The following is a 15,263-nucleotide window of genomic DNA, read 5'->3' on the forward strand; positions in this document are numbered from 1 at the left end:
TTGTTATATGTAAAATGTACCTTTTTTTTTTTTAATATAAAATCTATTCAATTTTTTTCTAATCCATTTTTAAACTTATATGGGTACATTAATTCTTTTTTCTTTGATTTTAAAATGTATCCATGTCAAGTTTAATCGAAAAAATTTACTAATGTTATTAAGCCTAATATATATATAATTTTTTTTCCTTTTTTGTGATTTTGAAGAATGTACCCATGTTTTGATACAATAATTTTTTTGGTTAATTTTGATGAACGTACCCATGTTTATACACACACATAAAATAGTATATTTATATTTTAATATTTTTAATCCCACAAATTATGGTTTTTTATTTAAAATCTCATTTATATAAACAACTAAAATTTTAATTTTTAATTTAAAAAATATAGTAATGTACATAGAAATAAATTATTACATTAATTTTAGGGACCTCGATCAAAAATTAAAAACCAATAAGGTTTGAATCAAAGAATATTCATAACTAAGGACCGCATCTAAAGTCTCCCAAAAAAATATTATGAAATATTCTGACACTAACTAGGTGCATCTTGGCCACTAATGTCCAGTAGTATTCTTCTTCACTTGGAAGTAAGAGGTCTTAGGTTCAAATCTCGTGAATGGCGAATTTGATATCAAATTAGGCTGCCGATTATGTGACTTAGCCGAACTCTCCCTCTCCTTAGTATAAAAATATCGATGTACTCAAAAAAAAAAAAAAAAACCTAGGTGCATCTTATTTTCCAATTCAACAAAATCACCCCTCATACAGTCGAGTTTTCTTAGTAAAAAAATTGAGTCGATCAATCTCACCCTTTCACATGAAATTCTCTTGCGAAAAGTGTAATAAATTGATGACCCATCGTAAGCGTTACAACTTACATGTTTAGTTCATAAATCAAGTTGGCTCCGCCCGGCTTCGGGTTAAAATTTTAACAGTCATTGCCGTGGTCTGGTATGACTCCGTCTCTTGTTTCCTTCTTACAATTAGACCAACAACAAAAACAACATTCAAACTTCCCCGGTTGTGTAGCTTTTGTTCTGTTTTGTGGGATGACACTTCTGCCATTTGAGGCTGCATCTGTTAGTAATTCCTTGATGTCGTTGTTTGTTCTGTTTCTTTGTCTTGGCTTTCTTTGTTCTTGCTGGCCGTTGTGCCCTGGTTAATCCTAGTTTCAGTTCAAAAAAAAAAAAAAAAACCTTCCAAAGGGAAGACATTTTCCTTTTTCCATGCCCCTCCTCTTCTTCCTCCTTATTGCGGCATTTTCTGACCATAACTTCCTTTTCATTGACTTTCAGGCAAATTATTTCAATTTCAATACAAATTTAACTTCCCTTTTGGGCGATATTTGCTATGTTTTAGGAATGAGGATCCTGTCCGAATCATTTTTGTGAGGATCTCGTAGATCTTCTAATCACATCCGTTCATCGTATATCGTGCGGCTAGAAATCATTGTAAATCTTTTTGTTTAAAATTAAATATAAACAGTATCTGACGAAAATTGACCGTACGATATACAATGAACAGATGTGATTAGAGAATTCTCGAGATCCTCACAAAGAGGATTCGGAGGGGATTCTCATTCATGTTTTAGAAGACAAACATGGAAATAGATCTTCTCCATATCCCTTTCACTAAGTCCGCCAAGGCCACAAATTCAGGCATTTGAAATTTGATTTAACAGTTAAAATTATTATAACTTTTAAAATGAATCTCTGTTTATAACTGTTGAATCAAATTTTAAAAGTCCAGATTTATGATCTAAATGGACTTGATGGAAGAAATGGGAGAGGATTCCTTCCGACAAACATAGCAAAATGGTTGTCCTTGATAAGCCAAGTCATCAGTCCACGCCAGATAAGTTTGTAATTTTCGATGACCCCTCCCCCATGTCGATTGTATAAATGAAAAGGAAAAAGAAAGATGGTACGGTCTAGGGAATTTCATGGAAAATGTTCTTGACAAAAGCTTATTGACCAGACCGTAAAAGCGACTGCAATAAATGCTTTCAGTTTACAATTTTGTATTGACGTAAAAACTAAATTGTGTACAAGAAAGTTATCATCACGCGGAGCCATCTCCAAAGGAGATTGTCTGAAAGTTCTGGTCTCCCCTGTTTCGGAACACTTTCGTTACATTTTTTTCCTATCATAAATGGCTCCGCAGTCTGCTCTTTTCTAGAGCAACATTGTCTCTCCCACCAAACCAAAAATGGCTGCCATCATCGCACTCGACTCGATGAATCTTGTCCATCACTTCCTTGTTATTGTCTTGCTGCTGATAATCCCTTGGGCAACTCCTTTATCTTTCGATTTCCCCACTTTCCAACAAAGTGATCTTACCAACGGTACTGGATTATTAATTACCGAGGGAGATGCTGTTATCGCCAACCAATCCATTCACCTCACCAAAGAGTACGTGGGTGGGGAAACAACTCATGGAAGTGTTGGCCGAGCGACTTACGGCGAACCCTTCCTCCTTCGGGACAAAGATACCAGAAAACTTGCCGATTTCAACACAAGTTTCACATTTAGATTTGATGGCAAAAACAGTACTGTCCCCCCACATGACCAGGGGCTTGCTTTCTTCTTAGCGCCAAACGGATCCTTGCTATGTAGAAAAAAGTATGTAGGCTAAAAATTATATTTGTTATTGATACATGAATGTGGAAAAATGGAAGAGAATGCAAATGGAAGAGAATGCTTATGGAAGAGAATGCAAATGGAAGAGAATGCTTAATTTTTTCTCATTGTGTTTCTCTACAAGATTACAAGGATATATATACATGATACAAGTGTGTAGGTAGGACAAGGTAGCTGTCCTAGTGTGTAGGTAGGACGACTGTAGAGGACAAGGTAGCCGTCCTAATGTGTAGGTAGGACAAGGTAGCCGTCCTAGTGTGTAGGTAGGACAAGGTAGGACGGCTTGACGGCTGTAGGACGGCTGTAGGACGGCTTGACGGCTGTAGGACGGCTAGTGTGTAGGTAGGACAAGGTAGGACGGCTGTAGGACGGCTTGACGGCTGTAGAACGGCTTATTCTTCCAATAATAATATTATATACAATTACACAAGGACTCCAACCATATTCCTTATTTGTCTAACATGCTCAACCGAGCACTTGGAGGAGGTCGCAATATGGGCCTCCCAGTCAACAGCTCGGTGGAAAATGTTACAGAGCCAAGCAATGAGTACCCGTTTGTGGCTGTGGAGTTTGTTACCTTCCGGAGTTCAAGGTCAACGGTGGAGGATCCAGACTGCGGTCGCGTGGGGATAAAAATCGACTCTTTGAATAATATTACCAAGCCGTGGAATAGTGGTATTGTGGAAGGAGAACATAATCATGCTTGGATTGGTTATAATTCGAGTTCGAAAAATCTTAGTGTTTCCCTCACCACTTATGCCAATGATACCCGAGAGCAAGTGATTATTTCTCTCAGTTCCTTGGTTGATCTGAATAAAAACTTGCCGGATTGGGTAATTGTCGGGTTTTCTTCTTCAACGGGTACTGCTCCCGCTCTGGTTGACATCATGTCATGGAATTTTACTTCTACTTCACTGGTAGGTGATGGATCCCTTGCTCTTTTCAGCCAAGAAAATAAAGGTCAATCTCTAGTTCCTGAGCCAAGCCCTAGAACTAATAATGTCAAGTCAAGAAGACGGAAGAAACGAATGGGAGTCGTGATCAGTAGTGCTATTGGTGGGTTTATCTTGGCTTGTATTTTAGGTTTGGGTTTGTATAACTCGTGCAAGAAAAGAGCAACAGGAGGAAGGGCTGATATAGACCTTACCATTCCTAATGAATTGGGTGAAAAGATCTCCCTGAAGAAATTTGGTTATAAAGAGTTGGCTAGGGCGACGAGGAACTTTTCTGATGGAGAATTGCTTGGAGTTGGAAGATACGGTGCCTTTTACAAAGGCTACATAGAAGAGTGGAACATACATGTTGCCGTGAAGAAGATGTCAAGATCTGAACTGGTGCTCAAGGAGTATGCATCACAAATAACGATTATCAGTCGACTTATATGCATCACAAATAACGATTATCAGTCGACTTAGACATCGGAATCTGGTGCAACTTCTTGGTTGGCGCCAGCAAAAAGGAGAACTCCTACTTGTCTACGAGTTCATGCCTAACGGAAGCTTATACAATTATTTATTCAAAGCACAGATCTCATTAGTTTGGGAGGTAAGATACAAAATTGCTCAAGACCTGGCTTCTGCATTGCTTTATTTACAGGAACATTGCGAAGTATGTGTGCTCCATCGGGGGATCACATCCAACAACATTATGTTGGATTCGGATTTCAATGCTAAACTTGGGGATTTTAGATTAGCTCGGTATCCATGTGAAAAGCACTGGGACACTATGTTATTAGCTCCAGAGTATGCTGCCACACAGACAGTTACCAAGGAATTTGACGTCTACAGCTTCGGAGTTGTTGCTTTGGAGATTTCCTGTGGGAGAAAGGCCATCGAACCAAGGTTGGCAAGTGGTCGAGTCAATATAATTGAGTGGGTTTGGGAGCTTTATGGAAAAGGGAAGATAATCGAAGCAGCTGACCCGAAGATGTGTGGAAGTTTTGATGGAAAACAAATGGAGTGCTTGTTGATTGTCGGGCTGTGGTGTGCTCATCCAGATTACAGTTACAGACCTTCAATGCGACTAGTGATCCAAGTGCTTAACTGCGAAGTCGAAGTTCCGTTGCTCATTCTCCCATTAAGGACGCCAATGTCTACCTCTCCTCCTGACATACTACTCTCAGCGTCATCTAGTTCTACCACCAGTTTTCAAGAAAACAGTGGGTCCTCAGGCCATGGAGATATGGATAACACCAATTCCTTGGCTCCGGAACGTGTCGTTGAGAGCTTAGACCCTTCGGAACCTGTCACTGTGGTCTTACACCCAGAGTCGAATATTGCTACACCCCTATCAAGGACGCCAATGACTACCTCTCCTGACATACCACTCTCAGCGTCGTCTATTTCTACCACCCGTATTGAGAATAAAAATAAGGGTCCTCAAGCCATGGTTTCCTTGGTCCCTGAAGGTGTGGTTGTGATCTTAGACCCCGCAGTACTCTCATCAAGGACGCCAACGACTACCTCTCCTGACATATCACTCTCAGCGTTGTCTAGTTCTACCACTAGTTTTCAAGAAAAAAGTGGGTCCTCAGGCCATGGCGATATGGATAACACCAGTTCGTTGGTCCCGGAAGGTGTTGTTGAGAGCTTAGACCCTTCGGATTCAGGGTAGAGATGAAATTTAAAGGGTTGGGCTATTACTTTCCTAATGTAAGTTGTCAAGAAACTCACCATTGAAATAAAGAGAACCATTTTGTAATTCAGGAAAATTTTAGAGTTTTGGACCTTATAAAAGTACATTGAATGATGGTTAAGATAAAATTCAATTTACTAAATTGAAAAATCAGCAATAAGAAATAAACACATTTAAATAATATTTGAAAAAAAAATAAAAAAAAAATTTAAGTAATAATTCAATCATAAAAAATCACGTTACAAAATTTGATGTAAAAATTTGATATCTCTAATATTACTCTAAAAAGACCGGAGAATTCAGGAAAAATGCACCGAAAAGAAACTACAGCAGTTTCCAAGAAGTAAAGAAGAGTACCAGATTAAGCGTTGCAAGCCCCATTTAGCAGTGAGAAAGTTGATGGCCCCAAGTGCTGGTTTCGGAACACTTTCACTACAGTCAGTACCAGGTCTCCAAGTCCTCCCGCCAATCAACCTTTGTGTATATATTTTTAACTGGAAATTTCAACTCTGCAATCATTTGCTTCCCTGTTTTAGAGACCGCTCGTTTGTCACATGATGAATTGGTGATACCGGTGTTTTTCTTTCCCACTAAAAGCAAAAATGGCTGCCATCTGAATTGAAAATAAACTTTGGGCCTTTGCACCGGCCCAATTCCTTCATAAAATCACCAACGGTCCAATGCCTATTCAGTCGTTGCCTATTTGAACAGTTACTGGGCCCAGTATTTGAAAATTATTATGACGTGACAAAATTAGGTGGCAAGTCTATGGCTAGGGGAATTTTGCAGGGTTTTGGCAAAGAAAAAGCGCTTTTCAAAGGCAAAAACTTGTAATTCAAGAGGATCAATGGGTGAACTCACCCCTTGCCGAGCAAGTCGCACCAACCACTTGATGATAAGAGGGATGCATCAAAGACGGAAAGCTTAATTCACAGGAAAGGAAGCTCAATAAAAGCAGCTGACCCGAAGTTGTGTGGAAGTTTTGATGATGAACAAATGAAGTGCTTGTTGATTGTCAAGAGTACAAATCCAGACCTTCAATACAAGTGTTTCAAGTGCTTAACTACAAATCCGAACTTCCGTTGCTCATTCTCCCATCAAGGACGCCAATGACTACCTCTGCTCCTGAAATATCACTATCAGTGTCGTCTAGTTCTACCACCAGACCTGAAGAAAAAACTGGGTCCTCAGGCCATGGTGACATGGAGAACACCAATTCTTTGGTCCCGGAAGGCGTCGGTGAGAGCTTAGATCCTTTGGATTCGGTAGAGATGAACTTTAAAGGATTGGCCCATAACTTTCTCTGTTTACAGGAGTACAAATATACAAGACAATTTACCCATAAACTTTCTCTAATGTACTTTTTCAAGAAACTCATCATTGAAATGAAGAGAACCATTTCGTAGTTCAGGAAAATTATTAAGTTTCGGACCTTACAAAATGGTTACTACCTCTTGTCTTTTTGAGTGATTCCCAAGGGTCTCGAAAAGACAAGGGGTAGTAACCTAGGAATAGCTCAACCAGGAGGACAAAATCACTCACGTCTCTAAGGGGATAGAACCTAAGAATCACTCTACTAGGGGCAACGGAATCACTAACGACTCTAATCATGAATTCACTCACACGATCAAGCCTCACACTTGATTTTAGAAGGAGAAACAACTTACTTCGATTGCACTAAGCAAATGATATTTTAATTTTATTCAAGTCTTCCAAAAATACATATGGAGTCCTTTAAATAGAAAGATTACAAACATTGGTAGGATAAATACTTATTACTAACGATTATAGTTACTAGAACCTAATAAAACATAGCTTTGAAATATGAAAAGCCAAAAACAATCAAATTTAATATAAAAACTATATTTAACGTCGTGCATTGCACCATTGACTGATGGTTGGTTAATATATAATTCAACTGAGTATTTATTTCTGCACTTGAGGTCGTGCGTTCGATATCCCTTTCTGGAAATAAAGTAAAGTGCCAGATTGTAAGTGTGCAAGCCAACCAGCAGTGACAAGGTTGATGGCCCCAAGCGCTGGTTTGGGAACAATTTCACTAGATTCAGTCAACCAGGTCTCCAAGTCCTCCTCCCAATCAAACTTTGTTTACACATTTTCAACTGTAAATTTCACCCTGCAATCATCTGCTTCTTTATTTTAGAGGTCCCCCATTTGTCACACGGTGACTTGGTGACAAGAAAGTCTCTGTCGTCTCTGTCAGCACCAGTGTTTTTTTTTTTCCCACCAAAAGCAAAAATGGCTGCCAATAACTCGGCTATCATGGTAGTCCTCTCACCAAAGCTTGATCATCACTTCTTTGTTATTCTCCTGCTTCTGTTAATCCCTTTTGCAGCTCCTTTATTATGAAATTTCCCACTTTCGACAAGGTGATCACACCAACAGTACGGATGTGTTGAAAAAATTAGTTACCGAGGGAGATGCTGTTATCCGCAACCAACTCATTCACCTCACCAAAGGCAGAGAGGGAGGGGAAACACTTGTGGCTAATGGAAGTTTTGGCCGTGTCAGGTATGGCAAACCCTTCCTCCTCCAGGACAATGATACAGGAAGACTTGCTGATTTCAGCACAAGTTTCACGCTGATTTCAGCACAAGTTTCATGTTCATGATCAACACAAAAAACAGTACCACCCCCTCCTATGCCGAGGGGCTGGCCTTCTTCTTAGCGCCAAACGGGTCCTTACTCAACCGAGCACCTGGAGTAGGTAACAGTATGTGCCTCCCTGTCAACAGCTCTGTGAAAAATGTTACAGAGCCGAGCAATGAAAACAATCTTGTTTGGGTTCCATAAATATTCCTAGTATCCAAATAGCATGTAAATTTATGAACTATCAAAGGATTACAGAGACAACCAAGAATGAGAAACAAAGCACAGAGCAAACAGACGATATAAACTGAGAAAACCAAACAATCGATTGAAAAATGATAAATTTGCGTTGCTTGAAAGGAAAACTATGGTGAAACAACACATCAAAGTTTAGGCGACATACCAACTTTGATTCAAGTGCAATCGCTCCGGACCCCTAGATCAAAGGTAGCAGGAAGAGGAGATCACAATGTTCCAATGAAAGTCTGATCCAAACTGCAAAAAATTAATGAGATTCAGAGTAAGAATTCAAAGCACAAACATATGGACACAGGAAAAGTAACTCAATCTGTGACAGTGCAATGGACTCGAGCTGGAACATTATAACGAACTTAATCTACGACAGATTTAGATTTCACAAAAGAGAAGCAGCTAAGAATGGGAAGATATCACTTATCACCATGACCTTTTTTCGCATTCAACTTTTCCATTTCAGATGATAGATTATTTAAAAAAAGTTAATCAAGACATTCCAACAAACTCAAAAACGTACTAAAACCAAAAATTTGTACCGCTCATCCCCACCCATAAAATGCATTGAGGTCGTGATATGAACTTAATCTGTGGCAAAATGGTGATGGTAAGATATTCGAGATAACTATATTAAAACATTTTACGGCGAAAGGTTATAGCATTGTAAATGAAGAGATAAAGTGAGATGCAACAAAGGTAAACGTCACACATCAAATGCCAAAGACACTTCAGGCATAGGACAACATGTTGAAACACTTTACGCACAACACGTAAAATTTTAAATCCCCTTTAAAAAAATATATAAAACAATCCTAAACAACTTTCAAGCAAATTGTACACAGAGCAAGGAGCTTAAAGAGATTTGAGAAGGATATAAAACTTCAGGCAAAGTATGACTCACACAAACCAAATGCAAACCATATATTCCAAATACCATATCCCATTTTAAAATACCAGGAAAAATAAGAATGATTTCATTCTAATCTCGAAACAAAAGGGCAAATGTTAAGCATTAACTAATGAGAAATAGATATGTATAAACTCAAAAATTCAAAGTTTCAAATGTGGCATGCTTTGGAAAAAAAAAGTACAACCGAGATGTGCCAAAAGTGGCCTATTAGATACCCCAAAAAAAAATAACAAAGATCAATAAAAATAAAAAAAAGTTAAAAGACTGTAAAATAAGCAGGTTGAAGGTCTCGATGTATTTGCCTATTTTTTCACACAATTCTTAGAAATCAAATGGATTTCCTCAGATTGACTGGGTACAATATTAAAATCCAACACAGAATTAAGGATTTTCAAACGACACAATTAGAAGCTGTAGGCAAACTTGAATTCAGTTTACTTAACAGCTTTTACATTTCTTTACTTATGAATAATTTTTTTTAGAATGAAGTTAGAAGATGTTCTAGCACCAAAGACTATTAGAAGTTGGAAAGATATGCCGATGCAGTCGTTTGAGAACATAGTTTCAAAAACTTTGGGCAGGAAATTTGCATGCAAGGAAAATCAACAATGGGTGAGTATGACTCTCAAAGCTGGTTTATGTTTAAAAGCCCTCTGTAAGACTATGAACCATCAAATTTAGTTGGCTTTTCACTAACAAAAAGCCATGATGTAGACACCGATAACCAAAAGCAAAGTAATTAGAAAGAACACACAAAATAACCAACAAAGTGATGACATAAAAATTTCAAGCATGTGGTATCATTTGTGAATGAACAAAAAAATAGATGTATCATGTAGTCTGAAGGAATAGACAATTGAGAATTCCACTCACAGGGTGACCATGACAACAACAAACAATAGAAAGATGAACTAAAACAGGCAAAACACATAGAATGCATTTTTGCAGACAGGTTGTAACGTTGAAAAAACATTGCAACAATAGTAAGAAGACCAGAAAAATTATCTATTCTAAAGTAAATTAGTTCCATCATGCATAAATCAAGGCAATTACGGAAGGGTAGTGTCTATGGTAATCCAACCTATTAAAGATATAGTCATGGGCAAATTAGTATTGACATTAAAGAGCACTCAAAAAGTTTATGCAAACAATCAAATGCAAATAATTTTTTTGGGGTGATTAATTGTGGCAAAGAGATCCTATACATATGGCAGAAAATGACACTAAAATAGGAATCCCAACCCAAATATCATCACAGAAGCAAAACTTCCCCCGTTTGAACTGTGAAGCAAAGATCACAAAAGAACATGGAATGGACCTGAGCTTGTCTTTCCATGGGCATCACCACGACCCTCTAATGAACTCGAATAAGTCACGTCATGCAACATGTATTTACTCCATAAACCATACAACAAAATTCCACACAGAATTAGTTCCCAAGGGGGCATACACAAATCTACCAATATATTTTTTTTATCAAACTCAATGTTTATGCTGGTGTGAGTGGGAAACTGCTGATATAGGGTGAACCTGGTGTAGGTTCAAAACAAACAACCACCGTGTTTGAAAAATGGGTGTAAGCTATTAACTTCTGACCTATTATCTTTTTCCATTACTATGTGCAGTTAAACATCTGCAAGAACGTTTTTCGTTGGTGGAAGCTGTTTTAGAAGAGAATGGAAGTTCTTCCAAAGTCGGATTCTAGTTTTTAATCCTGTAATGATTTCCATCACTGGGCAAAACTGATTTTTCTAATACGTGATGGACTTGTTATTTCTCTCCTGAGTTAAGAACAACAATTGCAGGATCAATAAGGACTATGTGAACTGCAAGGATTAAGAGTGCAGGAAAAACATTAATCCAGATAAACAAAAGAAAATAAGTATCAAAGAGCACCAAAAAGGCAAAAACTTTAAAGTCTGTCAAATAAATTTCAATTCAAGGGTTTAAACGCATCGATCTAAGTAGAAACATACAAAGTACGGAAAATAGAAAAATAAGCAGAGAGGGAGTTTAGAACATTGCAATTGAGGCTCCTCTCATTAATTTTTTTTTTTTTCTTCTTAAGTAAGAAAACATACACAGCCTGCCCCGTAAGAAACAATCCATGAAGCTATTCAACATCATATGAAACAACCTATGGTATAACGACATGTTAAGACTGAGCTATAGCATGCTACATACCCTTGTCATTACCAACTCTGATTCTCTTTGGGAGGGAAAAATAACAGAAAAAAACATATTATCAGTAATCTTTTATGGGCAAGAAGACAGAAAATAATTGCTACTGATTACTCCATACATCACCACTGATAACTCAATACAGAGAGAGAAGAACCTGCAATTAGGTTTTTATCAAAAGAAAATCGCAGAAAGTAACGAAGAGACACAAAAAATAGAAACTGAATACGTAATTTATAAACAAAGAAATCGGGCAGTGAATGTACACAGACATACATGTACACAGACACACAGATATACACATAAACAAACACACAGGCACAAATACCAAAAAGTTAAAACAGAGCTCAATTAAAAAATGACTTTTTTTTTTCTTCAGAAAATCACAGATAGTAAATCAGTCTATTCTATTTACTGATTTTGTTCCAATTCAAATCACAGAAAGGAACTGAAAAGTTTAAAACAGGAATGTCAAATACCTTGACCTAAATACAATGCTTTAGCAAGCTGATCACCAGTAATCTACACACAACACCAATCCGAGAAATACGAACTTCGGGTAGAAGTGAAAAATCACCTGGTCAATAAATTTAATAAGTTTAGGGATTAGTATTTTGAAAGAGGATTGAAATATTAAAAAACTAATAAAAGGGGTAAAATTCTATACATCGAATGACAGTCAACCCTAAACCGTGGTTTTGAAGATCAATATATTCGTTGTTTTCATCATGAAAAACGCATTGAAAGCCAAAGTTGCTGATCATGTTTAGGATGACAAACACTTTACAGCAACTTTAAAAGCATGCTTGTTCAAAGACATAAGCTATAATCAAACCATACAGAAAAATTATATCTATTTCTAACAACAGGAACCATAATTTCCTACCAAAAATAACATATCTCAACAGATTTGTTAGCAAACGATTCACGGCACATTGTATGTGAATGAACAAAAACCAGATGCATAATGTATGTTAGAGGGATATAAAAACTGAGCATTTGATTCACAGGGTCAGCACAACAACAAATAATAGGGTAATGAACAAAAAGGGGCAAAATGCATACAATTTGATTTATGCAGAGAAGCTATAACACTGAAAGACCAACACAACAGGAAGAAAAAGAAAAATGAAAAGGAAGTGGTATTATGAGACAGTGAAGAAAGCAGCACAAAATATCTGTTTTTCTGTCCCAATTTAGTAATTTAAAAAGAAATCTTGCACTCCCAACTAAAAGTTGAAGAACCGAACCAGAACCAAACAGAAAACAAAGCAGGAAAAAAAGCATGTTTCTGAGTAGGTTCAGACGAGAAACAGTGAAATAAGGGAAAATTCTGTCCAAATGGGACACTTAGCTTTGAAAGGAATTCAAGCTGCTAGCTGGGAGAAATGCTCATGAATGCTTGCAGAGATAGCTTCCAGCTGGAACCAAATATCTGAAACCAACCCTAGGTTTAGGCGTCCCTTCCTGCCTCACTGTTTCTCTAAGTAGAGCTCACTGAGAGAAAAAAAAAAAAAAAAAAAAAAAACCCAAATTCCGGGCAGCCCTACCTATTGCTTTGCTCATCCTACCCCTCCCCCTCTCCTCCAATTTTTCGTTCCAGAAGTCCTCGTCTCTCTTCTCTCTGGCATCGCACGACCCCTCTCTCTTCTCTCTGCCATCGGACGACTCCTCCTCTCTCTGTCTTCTCCCTCGCATCCCATGACACCTCCCCTCTCTTCTCACTGGCATCGTTGCAGGCTAGGCCTGCCCGTGTCGGCCATCCATCCGAAAAACCCAACCACAAACAAAACCCACCAACCCAGTGACAGCCCAAACCCGCAAAGCCCATACAAAATCCTTAGAGCAATAGCATGTCCGTAAATAAAGTGAAATTCGGATCCAAAAACTATTCATTTGTACAGTGCAATTGAAAAGCCTTCTTTAGACTAAAGTAATGATGTGTGTGTGTGTGTATATTTATATATTATCATTCTGTTATTGGTACAAAGTTAAAATGCATGAAGGAAAATCAGTAGGACTCTATATAAAATTGTCCCAATAACAAGCTAAGCCGTGACCAATATTCCTAGCAACACCCTTCAGTGCCCATTGGCAAAATTTCTAGCAGTGTTAGGTTTGAAAAAATAAATCACCCGACTAATAATTCTGTCGTATCGATGTTAGCCTTAACCGTGCCCGTAACTCGACTTGTGTACACAAAATTGCCACCACTAGACTGTCTACAATGGGAGGCCTAAGACATTATCTAGATCGTTATATGTTGATGTGTACAACATTGACCCCATAGATTTTCGAAATTGTTTGGTAATTTAAAATGAGACAAAAACACTGTTTACTTCACCAGTAAAAAACTGGCCCAAGGCTTCTACTAATCTATGGGCATTTTACCCTCAATAGCCAACGTTAGATAAAATTGAAACGAACAGGCGAATAATCAATTGGCTGAATAATTACTAATTGAACCGTTTTTTACATGGATAATTCTTGAAGAAAACCTATAAATTAAACGAGAACTGAACGTACGCGATTCTTGACTTGCACACCAAAAATAAGAAGTTCAGTAAGAGCACTTCCACCGGGGGTGGGATAAGCCGACACACAACAAAAAAAATGGCCCAGCACCTAGGGAAGTCTCTCCAGCCCATAGGATTGCCTGGCACCCAGCCTAAGCTGGTCTCCAGGCCAGCCCAAAATTGATAGACCTTGGGACCGACTCGTATGACACCATGCTGACGTTAGGGATGGAATCGGCGACTTGGATCTACGGTTGTGATGCAGTCGTGAAGTGTGAGTCCACCATGGGGGAGAGAGAGAGTGTGTGCGTTCGAACCCGGAGAGGGATTCAAATCGCTGAGAGAGATCTAGCAACACCAAACCCTTGGACCCGCAAAAGCGAACAAAGGGAGAGAGATCTAAGGAGAGTTCAAGCTCTCGGCTTCAATGGTAGGACCTCACACCATGCACTGATGCCGCATGCAAGGCCATGGTTGGGTTCCTTGAGCTTTAGGGATTACAAAAATAATATTTTGTGTTTGATTTGTTGAAGGTTTTGAAGAGGAAGGAGAAGGAGAGCTCACGGAAGTGAGCTCGAAAAGAGAGAGAGAGAGAGAGAGAGAGAGAGAGAGAGAGAGTAGAGAGAACCGGTCAAATGATTGGGTAAGGAAATAGGTTTTTAAAACCTATTAAAATCATTATTTTAAAGGTCCAATTGGAGATTCATTTTATTTAATCATATTTTAATAAAATGGATTATGCTATTTTTTGTTAGGGGTGGAGATGCATTTGGCCTATTACTGTTTATTGGGGTCTATCACTGTTCACTAAGTGAATAAATGGGCTGGGTGCTGACGCAAGGTTTTTAGGGATGGAATTGCTCTAAGGACATCCTTACTTTTAAAAACATCTCTAAATGAGTATATAACACTTATTAAATTACACTTGTTCGCTGACCAAAGTGATGGAATTTATAAGAAGTTATTCAACAAGATGCAATGTACTATGAAGAACTAATGCTATAAGAGTCGCCTAAAGACTCAGTTTGGTCTTCTTCAGGACCAGCAGTAGAACTAGACAACAATGAGAGTAATACTGGAGAAGCTATTTATGTGGCCACCTCTGCATAATCCCGAACTTTTCCTCGGCAGTCAGTCAATGAAGAAAGTTGAGTAAAACCAATAGGTAATTATGCTGAGTAGCCCAACTTATTTTACAAGTCCTTGCAATTGGTTCCTCCTCCCATTAATATGGAATTCATTCTAAAGAATTGAGTTATCAATTGTCATTCTATTTCGAACCCTAATTGAACTCATCTATTCCATAACTTTGGCTCGTCAACCACGCGAAAAGAAACAATATACACACATTTAAACCTTCAATTCAACTCTCTCCAACTCTTGATTTCCTTTTAGGTGTTCCTGGCTGACTACCCAACGCTCATTTAAGTCCTATTATTTTTCGATGGGTTAAGGAATGACATGTTTGGGAAGCACTTCTGTTTACAAGAGTTTTCACTGGCTAGAAACGGTTTATT

General features: G+C 38.2%; 1 long non-coding RNA gene and 1 pseudogene across 1 annotated transcript; one reads left to right on the forward strand and one right to left on the reverse strand.

Annotated features, from left to right (window-relative positions):
- Positions 1-1,818: 1,818 nt before the first annotated feature.
- Positions 1,819-6,490, forward strand: LOC137742807 (L-type lectin-domain containing receptor kinase IX.1-like; annotated as a pseudogene).
- Positions 6,491-7,183: 693 nt separating this feature from the next.
- LOC137743267 (uncharacterized) lies at positions 7,184-13,157 on the reverse strand. Its single transcript, XR_011069447.1, has 3 exons — positions 11,710-13,157; positions 8,291-8,382; positions 7,184-8,023 (listed from the first exon to the last, which is right to left on the reverse strand). It is a non-coding gene; the product is annotated as an uncharacterized lncRNA (long non-coding RNA).
- Between the last annotated feature and the right edge of the window lie 2,106 nt (positions 13,158-15,263).

Source organism: Pyrus communis, chromosome 8 (genome assembly GCF_963583255.1).
Source record: "Pyrus communis chromosome 8, drPyrComm1.1, whole genome shotgun sequence".
NCBI lineage: Eukaryota > Viridiplantae > Streptophyta > Magnoliopsida > Rosales > Rosaceae > Pyrus > Pyrus communis.